Source organism: Rhinopithecus roxellana, chromosome 7 (genome assembly GCF_007565055.1).
Source record: "Rhinopithecus roxellana isolate Shanxi Qingling chromosome 7, ASM756505v1, whole genome shotgun sequence".
Classification (NCBI taxonomy): domain Eukaryota; kingdom Metazoa; phylum Chordata; class Mammalia; order Primates; family Cercopithecidae; genus Rhinopithecus; species Rhinopithecus roxellana.
The window spans coordinates 96222334-96238643 of record NC_044555.1 but is presented as its reverse complement, the minus strand read 5'-3'; the positions used below and the strand labels follow the sequence as shown (position 1 = coordinate 96238643).

At 39.4% G+C, this 16310-nt stretch overlaps 1 pseudogene; it reads left to right on the top strand.

The window, feature by feature from the left end:
* The first annotated feature begins 60 nt into the window (after nt 1-60).
* LOC104662566 lies at nt 61-360 on the top strand (annotated as a pseudogene).
* The last annotated feature ends 15950 nt before the right edge of the window (nt 361-16310 follow it).

Here is a 16310-nt window from a genome sequence, read left to right as displayed (position 1 = left end):
GAAGGCTCTTGGTGCGTCGTGGCCCACAGGCACCCAGCATGCGCCTTCCCCACCAGCAGGATGCCCAAGAGGAAGGTCAGCTCTGCCAAAGGGGCTGCCAAGGAAGAGCCCAAGAGGAGATTGGTGCAGTTGTCAGCTAAACCTCCTGCAAAAGTGGAAGCAAAGCCAAAAAAGGCAGCAGCAAAGGATAAATCTTCAGACAAAAAAGTGCAAACAAAAGGGAAAAGGGGAGCAAAGGGAAAACAGGCCGAAGTGGCAAACCAAGAAACTAAAGATTTACCTGCAGAAAATGGGGAAACAAAAACTGAGGAGAGTCCAGTCTCTGACGAAGCAGGAGAGAAAGAAGCCAAGTCTGATTAATACCATATACCATGTCTTACCAGTGGTCCCTGTCTCCCTTCTTGTACAATCCAGAGGAATATTTTTATCAACTATTTTGTAAATGCAAGTTTTTTACTAGCTCTAGAAACATTTTTAAGAAGGAGGGAATCCCACCTCATCCCATTTTTTAAGTGTAAATACTTTTTTTTAAGAGGTGAAATCATTTGCTGGTTGTTTATTTTTTGGTACAACCAGAAAAGTGTGGGATATTGAATTATGGGAGGCTTTGACTGTCTCTAGTGTCAGCTTAACATTCTATAGATGGGGGGTTAGTTTTTATATCCTATAATACAAAGCATATTAAATGGCAATATGGAGTCAGTCCTGCATTTAATGTCTTGAACATTTTAAATTCTATTCTCATGTTGTTTTTTAGTAGAATTGTTTCCTAAAGAAAACCACTCCTTGATCATGGCACCCCCTGTCAGAATTGTGTGCACTCTGTAACATCTTTGGTTGTGGTAGTCCTGTTTTCCTAATAACTTTTTTACTGTGCTGTGAAAGATTACAAATTTGAATATGTAGTGTACATGCTAATCTAGTTGTGAACTGGTGGGCCATATGTAACAGTTGACCAACATGTGAAGATACTGGTACTTGATAGCCTCTTAAGGAAAATTTGCTTCCAAATTTTAAGCTGGAAAGTCACTGGAATAACTTTAAAAAAGAATTATAATACATGGCTTTTTAGAATGCTGTTACATATGTTAAGAATTGTGTACAAATTGAAATGTCTGTACTGATCCTCAACCAATAAAATCTGAATTATGAAAATAAAAAAAGAGAAAAGAATGCCTATTTTGCTGCCTCTATTCAACATAGTACTGGAAGTCCTAGCTAGAGCAATTAGACAAGAAAAAGAGATAAAAGACATCCAAATTAGAAAAGAAGCAAACCTGTCTCTGTTTGCAGATACATGATCATATATATGCATAACTCCACATATGCCAATAAAAATTGCTAGAATTAATAAACAAATATAATGAAGTTTTGGGATACAAAATCAACACATAAATATTAGTAATCTTTCTATTTACTAATTAACTGTCCATAAAAGCAATTAAGAACAGAAATCCCATTTATAATATATCAAAAAGAATAAAATACTTAGTAATAAATTTGTACCAGGAGGTAAAAAAATCTGTAAATTGAAAGCTACAAAATATTAATGTGAGAAATTTATGAACACACAAACCAGTGAAAAGATATTCCATGATTGCTGATCAGAACAATCAACATTATCAAAATGTCCATACTACCCAAAACAATCTATAGATTTAATGCAATCTGTATAAAAATTCCATGGCATCTTTCACAGAAATTTCTGAAAATCCTAAAATTTGCATAGAACCATAAAAGATCCAAATAGCTAAAGCAATCTTGAGCAAGAAGAAAGCTGAAGACATCATACTTCTTCATTTCAAATTTTATTACAAAGGTATAATATTTAAAACAATATGGTACTGGCATAAAAATAGACACACTGACCAATAGAACAGAATAGAGATACCAGGAATAAATCCATGCATCTATGGTCAATTGATTTCAAACAAATGTGCCAAGAACACATAATGGGAAAAGAGGAGTTTGTTCAATAAATACTATTGGAACAACTGGATATCCACTTGCAGAAGAATTAAAATGGACACTCATATCACACAATATACGAGAATCAACTCAAAATGGATTAAAGGCTTAAACATAAGACCTGAAGCCCATAAAACTGCAGAAGAAAACATAGAGGGAAAACTATATAACATTGGTCTGGGCAATGATTCTTTGGATTTGGCTCCAAATATCCAGGCATCAAAAGTAAAAACGGGCAAATGGAAACACATCAAACTAAAAAGCTTCTGCACAGCAAAGAAAACAGTTAAGAGTGAAGAGACAATCTATGAATCAGGAGAAAACATCTGCAAATCATAGATCTGGTATCCAGAATTATCAGGAACTCATACAACTCAATACCAAGAAAACAAATAACCCGATTAAAAAATGGGCAAAGGACTTCAATAGACATTTATCAAAGGAAGACATATAAATAGCCAATAGATATATGAAAAAAATGCTCAACATCATTAAATACCGGGAGAATGCAGATTAAAATCATAATATCACCTCACACCTCTCAGAATGGTTATTATCAAAAGAAGGATGACAGATATTGGCAAAGCTATGGGCACACTTGCACACTGTTGGTAGAAATGTAAGTACAGCCATTATCAAAAACAGTACAGAGATTCTTCAAAAAACTAAGAATAAAACTACTATACGGTTTAGCAGTCTCGCTTCTAGGTATGCATCTGAAGAGAATAATATCACTATTCTGGAGATATATCAATGCTCCCATGTTCACTGCAGCATTATTCAAAATAGCCAAGATTTGGAATCAACTTGTGTCTGTTGAGCGATGAATGAAAATGAATTTAACAGTAGTGTGGAAGCTGGATTGAAGTAAGGAGGAATTGGGGAGGCCAATTAGAAGGCTATTGGAGTATATTATATATACATTCTGCCCTGTTGATTTCCCTTTCTACACACACACACATACACACACGCACACACACACACACACACACACACGGACACACACCACTTATTTCTCTATTACCTGGGTAACTGGTGAAGAAATGTCCTTATCTGTCTGGGTACTAGGTCCTATTTCAACAGCCTAAGGTTTATATCACCACTGAATAGAAATTTCAGATAACTTTTCTCTTGGTGTTACTTCTAGGCACCCAGCCTTTCCCCAAGTTTCATTGAGTTGAGCTTCCCACTGTGATTCGCACAGAGCTCTAAGTCAATCACACATTTGCCTGGCATGAAATTCTTAACTACAAGAGGGGCTTTCCAAGGTGGCTGAATAGGAACAGCTCCATTGTGCAGCTCCCAGTGTGATCAATGCAGAAGATGGGTGATTTCTGCCTTTCCAACTGAGGTACCTGGTTCATGTTACTGAGACTCATTGGACAGTGGGTGCAGCCCACAGAGGGGGAGCTGAAGCAGGGCAGGGCATCACCTCACCCAGGAAGTGCAAGGGGTTGGATTTCCCTTTCCTAGCCAAGGGAAGCCTGAACAGACTACCTGGAAAAACAGGACACTCCTACCCAAATACTGTGCTTTTCCAAAGGTCTTAGCAACTGGCAGACAAGGTGATTTTTCTCCTGTGCCTGGTTCAGTGTGTCCCACACCCACAGAGACTAGCACACTGCAAGTGCAGCAGTCTGAGATCAATCTGTGAGGCAGCAGCCCGGCTGGTGGAGGGGAGTCTGCCATTGCTGAGGCTTGAGTAGGTAAAGAAAGCAGCCTGGAAACTCGAACTGGGCAGAGCCCACCACAGCTCAACAAGGCCTACTGCCTCTAGACTCCACCTCTGTGGACAGGGCATAGCTGAACAATAGGTGCTGCCTTGTTCTGACAACTTCTGCAGACTTAAACATCCCTGTCTGACAGCTCTGAAGAGAGCAGTGGTTCTCCCAGCATGGCATTTGAGCACTGAGAATGGAGAGACTGCCTCCTCGAGTGGGTCCCTGACACCTATGTAGCCTAACTGGGAGACATCTCCCAGTAGGGGCCCACAGACACCTCATATAGGTGGCTGCCTCTCTGGGAAGAAGCTTCCAGAAGAAGGATCAGGCAGCAATATTTGCTGTTCTGCAATATTTGCTTTTCTGCAGCCTCTGCTGGTGATATCAAGGCAAACAGCATCTGGAGTGGAACTCCAGCGAACTCCAACAGACCGGCAGCTGAGGGACCTGTTAGAAGGAAAACTAACAAACACAAAGGAACATCATCAACATCAACAAAAAGGTCATCTACACCAAAACTCCATCTGTAAGTCACCAACATCAAAGACCAAAGGTAGATAAAACCACAAAGATGGGGAGAAACCAGAGCAGAAGAGCTGAAAATTCTAAAAAAACAAGCACCTCTTCTCTTCCACAGGATTGCAGCTCCTCACCAGCAACAGAACAAAGCAGGATGGAGAATGACTTTGACGAGGTGACAGAAGTAGGATTCAGAAGGTGGGTAATAACAAACTTCTCTGAGTTAAAGGAGGATGTTTGAACCCATCACAAGGAAGCTAAAAACCTTAAAAAAAGATTAGGCGAATGGTTAACTAGAATAAACAGTGTACAGAAGACTTTAAATGACCTGATGGAGCTGAAAACCATGATACGAAAACTTTGTGACACATGTACAAGCTTCAATAGCCAATTTGATCAACTAGAAGAAAGGGTACTAGTGATTGAAGGCCAAATTAATAAAATAAAGCAAGAAGACAATGTTAGAGAAAAAAGAGTAAAAAGAAATGAACAAAGCCTCCAAGAAATATGGGAGTATGTGAAAAGACCAAATCTACATTTAATTGATGTACCTGAAAGTGATGGGGAGGATGGAACCAAGTTGGAAAACACACTGCAGGATATTATTCAGGAGGAGAACTTGCCAAAATAACAATGCAGACCAACATGTAAATTCAGGAAATGTGGAGAATACCACAGAGATACTCCTTGAGAAGAGCAACCCCAAGACACAAAATTGTCAGATTCACCAAGGTTGAAATGAAGGAAGAAGTGTTAAGGGCAACCAGAGAGAAAGGTCGGATTACCCACAAAGGGAAACCCATCAGACTAACAGCGAATCTCTCAGCAGAAGCCCTACAAGCCAGAAGAGAGTGGGAGCCAATATTCAACATTCTAAAGAAAAGAATTTTCAACCCAGAATTTCATATCCAGCCAAACTAAGCTTCATAAGTGAAGGAGAAATAAAATCCTTTACAGATAAGTAAATGGTGAGAGATTTTGTCACCACCAGGCCTGCCTTACAAGAGCTCCTGAAGGAAGCACCAAACATGGAAAGAAACAATGGGTACCAGCCAATGCAAAAACAGGCCAAATTGTAAAGATCATTGATGCTATGAAGAAACTGCATCGATTAACAGGCAAAATAACCAGCTAACATCATAATGACTGGATAAAATTCAAACATAACAATATTAACCTTAAATGTAAATGGGTTAGATGCCCCAATTAAAAGACAAAGACTGGCAAATTCAATAAAAAGTCAAGATCCATTAGTGTGCTGTATTCGGGAGACCCATCTCATGTGCAAAGATGCACATGAACTCAAAATAAAGGAATGGAGGAAGATCTACCAAGCAACTGGAAAGCAAAACAAGCAGGGGTTGCAATCCTAATCTCCGATAAAACAGACTTTAAACCAACAAAGATCAAAGGAGACAAAGAAAGCCATTACATAATGGTAAAGGGATCAATTCAACAAGGAGAGCTAAATATCCTAAATATATATGCACCCAATACAGGAGCACCCAGATTCATAAGGCAAGTCCTTAGAGACCTACAAAGAGACTTAGATTCCCACACATTAATAATGGGAGACTTTAACACTCCACTGTCAATCTTAGACAGATCAACAAGACAGAAGGTTAACAAGGATATCTAGGACCTGAACTCAGCTCTGCACCAAGCAGACCTAATTGACAGCTACAGAACTCTCCACCCAAATCAACAGAATATACATTCTTCTCAGCACCACATCACACTTATTCTAAAATTGACCACATAATTGGAAGTAAAGCATTCCTCAGCAAATGAAAAGAACAGAAATGACAACAAACTCTCTCTCAGATCACAGTGTAATCAAATTAGAACTCAGGATTAAGAAATTCACTCAAAATCACACAACTACATGGAAACTGAACAACTTGCTCCTGGATGACTACTGGGTAAATAACGAAATGAAGGCAGAAGAAAGATATTCTTTGAAATCAATGAGAATAAAGACACAATGTACCAGAATCTCTCGGACACATTTAAAGCAGTGTGTAGAGGGAAATGTATAGCACCAAATGTCCACAAGAGAAAGCAGGAAAGATCGAAAATTGACACCCTAACATCACAATTAAAAGCACTAGAGAAGCAAGAGCAAACACATTCAAAAGCTAGCAGAAGGCAAGAAATAACTAAGATCAGAGCAAAACTGAAAGAAATGGAGACACAAAAAAACCCATCAGAAAATCAATGAATCCGGGAGCTGGTTTTTTGAAAAGATCAACATATTGATAAACTGCTAGCAAGACTAATAAAAAAGAAAATAGAGAAGAATCAAATAGATGCAATAAAGAATGATAAAGGGGACATCACCACCAATCCCATAGAAATACAAACTACCATCAGAGAATACTATAAACACCTCTATGCAAATAAACTAGAAAATCTAGAAGAAATGGATAAATTCCTGAACACATATACCCTCCCAAGACTAAACCAGGAAGAAGTTGAATCTCTGAATAACCAATAATAGGCTCTGAAATTGAGGTAATAATTAGTAGCCTACCAACTTAAAAAACGTCCAGGACCAGACGGATTCACAGATGAATTCTACCAGAGGCACAAAGAGGAGCTGGTACCATTCCTTCTGAAACTATTCCAATCAATAGAAAAAGAGGGAATCCTCCCTTACTCATTTTATGAGGCCAGCATCATCCTGATAACAAAGCCTGGTGGAGACACAACAAAAAAGAGAATTTCAGACAAATATCCCTGATGAACATTGATGTGAAAATCCTCAATAAAATACTGGCAAACCAAATCCAGCAGCACATCAAAAAGCTTATCCAACATGATCAAGTTAGCTTCATCCCTGGGATGCAAGGCTGATTCAACATACACAAATCAATAAACATAACCCATCACATAAACAGAACCAAAGACAAAAAGCACATGATTATCTCAGTAGATGCAGAAAAGGCCTTTGACAAAATTCAACAGCTCTTCATGCTAAAAACTCTCAATAAACTAGGTATTGATGGAACATATCTAAAAATAATAAGAGTTATTTATGACAAACCCAGAGCCAATATTGTACTGAATGGGCAAAATCCGGAAGCATTCCCTGTGAAAACTGGCACAAGACAGGGATGCTGTTTCTCACCATTCCTATTCAGCATAGTGTTGGAAGTTTGGCCAGGACAATCAGGCAATAGAAAGAAATAAAGGGTATTCAATTAGGAAATCAGGAAGTCAAATTGTCCCTATTTGCAGATGATATGATTGTATATTTAGAAAACCCCATTGTCTCAGCCCAAAATCTCAAGCTGATTAACAACTTCAGCAAAGTCTCAGGATACAAAATCAATGTGCAAAAATCACAAGCATTCCTACACACCATTAACAGACAGAGAGCAAATCATGAGTGAACTCCCATTCACAATTGCTACAAAGAGAATAAAATAACTAGGAATACAACTTACAATGGATGTGAAGGACCTCTTCAAGGAGAACTATAAATCACTGCTCAAGGAAATAAAAGAGGACAGAAACAAATGGAAGAATATTCCATGCTCATGGATAAGAAGAATCAATATCAGGATAATGGCCATACTGACCAAGGTAATTTATAGATTCAATGCTGTCCCTGTTAAGCTACCAATGACTTTCTTCACGGAACTGGAAAAAAACTCTTCAAAGTTCCTGTGGAACCAAAAAGAGCCTGCATAGCCAAGACAATCCTAAGCAAAAAGAACAAAGTTGTATGCATCATGTTACCTGACTTCAAACTATACTACAAGGCTACAGTAACCAAAACAGCATTGTACTCATACCAAAACAGATATACAGACCAATGGAACAGAACAGAGCCCTCAGAAATAACACCACATATCTACAACCATCTGATCTTTGACAAACCTGACAAAAACCAGAAATGGGGAAAGCATTCCCTACTTAATAAATGGTGCTTGGAAAACTGGCTAGCCATATGTAGAAAGCTGAAACTGGATCCCTTCCTTACACCTTATACAAAAATTAATTCAAGATGGATTAAAGACTTAAATGTTAGACCTAAAACCATAAAAACCCTAGAAGAAAACCCAGGCAATACCATTCAGGACATAGGCATGGGAAAGGTCTTCATGGCTAAAACACCAAAAGCAATGGCAACAAAAGCCAAAATTGACAAATGAGATCTAATTAAACTAAAGAGCTTCTGCACAGAAAAAGAAACTACCATCAGAGTGAACAGGCAACCTACAGAATGAGAGAAAATTTTTGCAATCTACTCATCTGACAAATGGCTAATATCCAGAATCTACAAAGAACTCAAACAAAGTTATAAGAAAAAATCAAACAACCACATCAAAAAGTGGACAAAGGATATGAACAGACACTTCACAAAAGAAGACATCTATGCAGCCAACAGACACATGAAAAAATGCTCATCATCACTGGTATCAGAGAAATGCAAATCAAAACTATAATGAAATACCATCTCACACCAGTTAGAACAGCAATCATTAAAAAGTCAGGAAACAACAGATGCTGGAGAGGATGTGGAGAAATAGGAACACTTTTACACTGTTGGTGGGAGTGTAAATTAGTTCAACCATTGTGGAAGACAGTGTGGAGATTCCTGAAGGATCTAGAACTAGAATTACCATTTGACCCAGCAATCTCATTACTGAGTATATACCCAGAGGATTATAAATCATGCTACTATAAAGACACATGCACACGTTTGTTTATTGCAGCACTATTCATAATAGCAAAGACTTGGAACCAACCCAAATGTTCATCAATGATAGACTGGATTAAGAAAATGTGGCACATATATACCATGTAATACTATGCAGCCATAAAAAAGGATGAGTTCATGTCCTTTGTAGGGACATTGATGAAGCTGGAAACCATCATTCTCAGTAAACCATCACAAGGACAGAAAACCAAACACCGCGTGTTCTCACTCATAGATGGGAATTGAACAATGAGATCACTTGAACACAGGGTGGGGAATATCACACACCAGGGCCTGTCATGGGGTGAAGGGCTGGTGGAGGGATAGCATTAGGAGAAATACCTAATGTAAATGATGAGTTGATGGGTGCAGCAAACCAACATGGCACACGTATACCTGTGTATCAAGCCTGCACATTGTGCACATGTACCCTAGAACTTAAAGTATAATAATTTTAAAAAAGAGAGAAATTCTTAACTAACCCCACTGAATTTCCTGGGATGTCCAAGTTTTCTTTCCACTAACATTTATACAAAATAACACAGCTGCAACTTCAGTTTCACTGTTTCCAGCAAACAGGACAGGCCCTGAAACTACAGTGACTCCTTGAGAGGAACTAGTTATTACAGGCATATAAGAACAGAATGGCATTCACACAGCCATTCCAATTATCTCAGGGTAGGAATAATTCTTTTCCCTAGGGCAGCTTGCCTTCGATTTCCTAGAATGTCAGAGCTAATGTGTTCCTTAGAGATTATCCTCTTTCGGATGAAGTGACTGAGACCCAGAGAGAATAAGTAGATTTTCCTAGATTACTATCCTAATTAGTGATAGAAATGGGACTGGATGCAGTTTACTAAGCCCTGGGTGTGCCCTTTCTTTTCATTATGTTTAGCTCTCAAGGGAATACTGCTCTGATCCCTGTTACTGCACTCTATGGAAAATTTTGCTGTTATCTGGCTATTTTTCAATAAATCGAAGACCTAAAGGTAAAAAATTTAGAGACTTATAAGGGTGATTAATCAAATAAGAGGTGACACCCTGAATATCAGAGTGATCAATAACAAAACAACAAAGATAATTTAAAAAATTAGGTGTGCTTGCCATTTTTCCGTCTGTAAGGGTGCACCCTTCTATACAGAAGTAACTTGCCTTGCTGAGAATTAGAAAGTAAATTTTATATTTGAGTGTTATTTCTTTTGCGGCACCGAACCTTTATATATAACAATTTGGGGTCTCACCCGGGATTACATTCCCCTCCAGGGACAGTCTCTGGTTCTCTCTTATGAGGAGGTGCACCCCACCCTATTGTGGCAGCCTCAGGGGTGAGAAATCAAGACCCACCCAGTGCGAGGAATAACCCGAGCTCTCAGCAATGCAAAAATCAAACAATCAAACAAACAAACAAACAAACAAAAAACTGGTCAGCAACCTAGCTTAAAGGATTCTCACATACTGCGGTGACAATGCTGTGCACAGACCATGGAAGGAGAAGCCTTGGGAGCTGGTAAAGTATTTCTTTGGTGGTCAAATTCTGGAGGGCTAAATGTGTATGTGCATGACTGTCTAGAAACGACCCTACTTGTGGTGTTGTTCGTGTGGATGGTGACAAGTCCTGCTGCTGGACGGAGTGAGTGGGTCCTCTCTGCGGTTCTGAAGCTACCTCATATGGCTTAGGGTGGATCCTGCCATAGGATTTATACTGGCATGCCAACACTAACAAGGGCCTGACTCTACCTTGGGGGAGCGGCCAGAGAGGACAGCACCAGTAGGAAGTGTGCAAAGGACCTTCAGAAGGGGAAAGAGGAGAAACAGGTCAACCTTCCAGGACAGGCAAGACACCCCCTGGTTTGAGGAGTTGAGCCTTCCAGGGCAAGCAAGGCAAGATGTCCCCTGGTTTGAGGGGGTTGAGCCTTTCAGGACAGGCAAGGTGAGACATTCCTAGTGTTGAGGGGTTGGACCTTCTGGGACAGGTAAGGCGAGACATCCCTGGTGTTGAGGGGTTAAGCCTTCTGCTAATTTAAAGGGTTGAACCTGACACAACCCACCCCCTTTTCCTTTCTTTTTGGGGAAAGAGAGAGTAGCTCCATTCCCACAGGTCCCTACCCTAGAGGGGAGAGAGGGAGAGAGGCAGGAGAAGAGAGAGAGAGAGGGAGTGAGGCAGAGAGAGAGGGGGGAGAGGCAGAGAGAGAGGGAGAGAGGCAGAGAGGGAAAGGAAGAGACAGAGAAAGAGGGAGTCAAAGAGAGAGAGAGAAAGGCAGAGAGAGAGAGAGAGAGGAAGAGAGGCAGAGAGAGAGAGAGGAAGAGAGGCAGAGAGATAGGATGAGACAGACAAAAAGGGAGTCAAAGAGAGAGACAGAAAGTCAAAGAGAAAAAAAGAGATATATAAGTAGTTGAGAAAAAAAAGTGTACCCTATTCCTTTAAACGCCAAGGTAAATTTAGAACCTGTAATTGATAATTAAAGGTCTTCTCCATGACCCTACTAACACTCCAATACCACTTTGTTGTCAGTGTAAACAAGGGCATAGCCCAAAAGCACTGAGGCTACTGACAACCCGTAGCTTTCAAAAATCCTTAACCCAGTAACCCGCGGATGGCCCAAATGCATTCAACCTGTAGCGGCAACTGTTCTGCTAACAGAAGAAAGTAAAAATATAACTTAGAGGAAGCCTTATTGTAAGCACACCTCACCAGTTGAGAACTATCCTAAGTCAAAAAGCAAAAATCTTAAAGTATAGGGCTATTCTGTTAGAAAAAGATGATTTGTCATCAACCACTGAAAATTCCCTTAACCCAGCAGGTTTCCTAACAGGGGATTTAAATCCTAATTACCATACAAAGATCCGACCAGACCTAGGAGGAACCCCCTTCAGGACAGGACAATAGATGCTTCCTCCCGGGTGACTGAGGGGGGAAAAAAGAAAAGGCAATGTGTATTCAATAATTGATAGGGAAACTCTTGTAGAGGCAGAGTTAAGAAAATTGCCTAATAACTGGTCTGCTCAAATGTGCGACCGGTTTGCACTGAGTAAAGCCTTAAAGTACCTACAGAACCAGGAAGGAACCATCTATACCAATTCTAAGTTAATTTGAACTAAACAAGATCTTATCAATAGCTAAGAATAATTGAAATCCCAAACTTAGAAGGTTTTCAACAAAAGCAAAGTTTGCTAAAAGTTAACAGTGTAACATGTATTGTCCTAACTTCTAATCTTATGGCCTAAGCAGTCTAGTCCACAGACATGAAGGAAGTTCACTTTAGAAAAGAATGGTTAACATTTTTAGGAAAATAAAATTTTAAAAAAAGTGGGGGAGAATTTATGTAAAAAGAATGTTGTATGGTAAATTCTTGTCCTAGAATAACTAACTGGTTGCTTTTTTTTGTTTTTGTTTTTGTTTTTGTTTTTGTTTTGTTTTTAAAGGGATGTTTGCAACAAGTCAGAAAGTTGAGGCATTTCGAAGAATTATCTGTGAAAGTCGTGGAGAAAAAAGAGAAAAGGTTATAAAAGGAAATTTATGCAAGAAATGTTGTATAATTTAAAAGTAATTACACCTCCTAAATGTAAAACTATTGAAGAAACAGTTTATGTGCAAGGTGTGTAAGAAAAGTAAAATACACCTTTGGCAAAAGGATTATAAGGAGGCATAAGAATGTGAATTTTTACCTACATTAAAAGGTTAAAAATATATATATTTTGTTTTAAAGGTTTAATCAAGTTTTAAAATGTTAATTGTAAAGTAAATTCTGTGTCTAAACATATTGGCTAAAGTTAAAAAGGTATCATCTAGTTTTTCTGTGAACTGGACATTAAAATAAAAGCACCACAGGTTTTTCTTAAAGCACTAACCTGCTCTTTAACAAAAATTATGAAAGGTTAAAAAGAGTCTATAAAAATCTTACCTTATGGTCAGACATTAAAAATTGAATAAATATGTCTACAAAGTTTTATTAAAATTCAGTTTAACATCAATAACACACAATATAAAGGTGAAATTTAGCTTATCTCATATGAAAATCATACAGAAAGCACTGTTAAATATGAAATGGTGTTTGTCTTTCTTTGGTCTAAAAACTAATAAAAATAGGTGCCAAAGAAAATTTCTCAGTAAGAAGGCACCAAAGACTATAAAGTCCACTGTTGATGTCCCCACATTTAAAACAAAAGGTCAATTTCTTAGAAATTATATACTTGGTTTATCTTCCACTTTCCTTTCCCTCAAAACTGAAAGTCTTTTAGCACAGGTACCACCTCTAGAATTTCTGGTAAACCAGTACCAGCCCGAAGATCACCTTCTCATCAAAGGGTGGAAAAAAGAAAAACTTGAGCCAGCCTGGGAAGGACCCTACCTTGTGCTGCTAACCACTGAGACTGCTGTTCATACAGTGAAAAAGAGAATCAAGAACATCCTGGCCTTGATCTTAGGGTGAGAGCAGCCATTCCCTACCATTCAGTGTTATTTGCTCCAGTATTTTGTAGATGCTCTTTCTGTTGAGGAAGTTCTTTTCTATTCCTATTTTCCTGAGAGATATCATGAATGGATGTTGAATTTAGTCAAATTATTTTACTGCATAAATTAATATGGTCTAGTGAATTCTCTTATTTAGGCTGGTAGATTCCACCGATTGATTTTCAAATGTGAATCAGACTTGCACCCCTGGAATAAACTCCATTAGGTTATAGTGTATAATTTTCATTATATATTGCTGAATTCTGTTCTTAATATTTTGTTAAGAATTTTTGCCTCTGTTTTCCTTTTTCTTTTTTTTTTATACTTTAAGTTCTAGAGTACATGTGCACAACATGCAGGTTTGATGCACAGGTATACATGTGCCATGTTGGTTTGCTGCACCCATTAACTCATCATTTACATTAGGTATTTCTCCTAATGCTATCCCTCCCCCAGACCTCCACCCTGTGACAGGCCCTGGTGTGTGATGTTCCCTGTCCTTTGTCCAAGTGACCTCATTGTTCAATTCCCACCTATGAGTGAGAACATGCGGTGTTTGGTTTTTCTGTCCTTGTGATAGTTTCCTGAGAATGATGGTTTCCAGCTTCATCCATGTCCCTACAAAGGACGTGAACTCATCCCTTTTTATAGCTGCATAGTATTCCATGGTGTATATGTGCCACATTTTCCTAATCTAGTCTATCACTGATGGACATTTGGGTTGGTTCTAAGTCTTTGCTATTATCCATAATGCTGCAATAAACAAATGTGTGCATGTGTCTTTATAGTAGCATGATTTATAATCGTTTGGGTATATACCCAGTAATGGGATTGCTGGGTCAAATGGTAATTCTAGTTCTAGAAACTTGAGGAATCACCACACTGTCTTCCACAATGGTTGAACTAATTTACACTCCCACCAACAGTGTAAAAGTGTTCCTATTTCTCCACATGCTCTCCAGCATCTGTTTCCTGACTTTTTAATGATTGCCATTCTATCTGGTGTGAGATGGTATTTCATTATAGTTTTGATTTGCATTTCTCTGATACCAGTGATGATGAGCATTTTTTCATGTGTCTGTTGGCTGCATAAAGTCTACTATTACTATTGTGTGGGAGTCTAAGTCTCTTGGTAGGTCTCTAAGAACTTGCTTTATGAATCTGTGTACTCCTGTATTGGGTGCATTTATATTTAGGATAGTTAGCTCTTCTTGTTGAATTGATCCCTTTACCATTATGTAATGGCCTTTTTTGTCCCTTTTGATCTTTGTTGGTTTAAAGTCTGTTTTATCAGAGACTAGGATTGCAACCCCTGCATTGTTTTGCTTTCCATTTGCTTGGTAGATCTTCCTCCATCCCTTTATTTTGAGCCTATGTGTGCCTTTGCACATGAGATGTGTCTTCTGAATACAGCACATTGATGGGTCTTGATTATTTAACCAATTTGCCAGTTTGTGTATTTTAATTGGAGCATTTAGCCCATTTACATTTAAGGTTAATATTGTTAACAGATCATTTAAGGTCTTCTGTACACTGTTTATCCTAGTTAGTCATTTGTCTAATCTTTTTTCAAGGTTTTTTAGCTTCCTTGCAATGGGTTAGAGCACGCTTGTTTAGCTAGGAGTGGTTTATTATTACCTACCTTCTGAAATCTTCTTCTGTCAACTTTTCATAGTCATCCTCCATCCAGCTTTGTTCCATTGCTGGTGAGGGGCTGCCATCCTTTGGAGGAGAAGAGGTGCTTTGATTTTTACAATTTTCAGCTTTTCTTCTCTGGTTTCTCCACATCTTTGTGGTTTTATCTACCTTTGGTCTTTGATGTTGGTGACCTACATATGGGGTTTTGGTGTAGATGAACTTTTTGTTGATGTTGATGCTATTCCTTTGTGTTTGTTAGTTTTCCTTCTAACAGTTAGGTCCCTCAGCTGCAGGTCTGTTGGAGTTTGCTGGAGTTTCACTCCAGACCCTGTTTGCCTGGGTATTACCAGCAGAGGCTGCCGAACAGCAAATATTGCAGAACAGGAAATATTGCTGCCTGATCCTTCCTCTGGAAGCTTTGTCCCAGAGGGGCAGCCACCTATATGAGGTGTCTGTCAGCCCCTACTGAGAGGTGTCTCCCAGTTAGGCTACATGGGAGTCAGGGACCTACTTGAGGAGGCAGTCTCTCTCCATTCTCAGAGCTCAAACACCATGCTGGGAGAACCACTGCTCTTTTCAGAGCTGTCAGACAGAGACATTTAAGTCTGTAGAAGTTGTCTGCTGCCTTTTGTTCAGCTATGCCCTGCCCACAGAAGTGGAGTCTAGATGCAGTAGGCCTTGTTGAGCTGAGGTGGGATCCACCCAGTTTGAGCTTCCTGGCTGCTTTGTTTACCTACTCAAGCCTTATCAATGGCAGACACCCCTCCCCCAGACAGGCTGCTGTCTCACAGATCCATCTCAGACTGCTGCACCAGCAGTAGTAAGGCTCTGTGGGCATGGGAGCTGGCACATTAGGCAAGGGAGAGAATCACCTTGTCTGTCGGTTGCTAAGACCTTGGGAAACAGCACCATATTTGAGCGGGAGTGTCCCATTTTTCCAGGTAGTCTGTCATGGCTTCCCTTGGCTAGGAAAGGGAAATCACCTAACACCTTGCACTTCCCTGGTGAGGAGACACCTCATCCTGCTTTGGCTTGCCCTCCATAGGCTGTACCCACTGTCCAGCCAGTCCCAATGAGACGAACCAGGTACCTCAGTTGGAAATGCAGAAATCACCTGTCTTCTGCATCGATCCTGCTGGGAGCTGCAACCCGGAGCTGTTCCTATTTGGCCATCTTGGAACGCCCTCCACCTCTGTTTTCATAAGGGATGTTTTCTGTAATTTTTATTTTTGTACTGCCTTTGTCTGGTTTGGGTATCAGGGTAATAGTAGCTTCAGAATAATAGCCTCTATTTTCAGCAAGATAT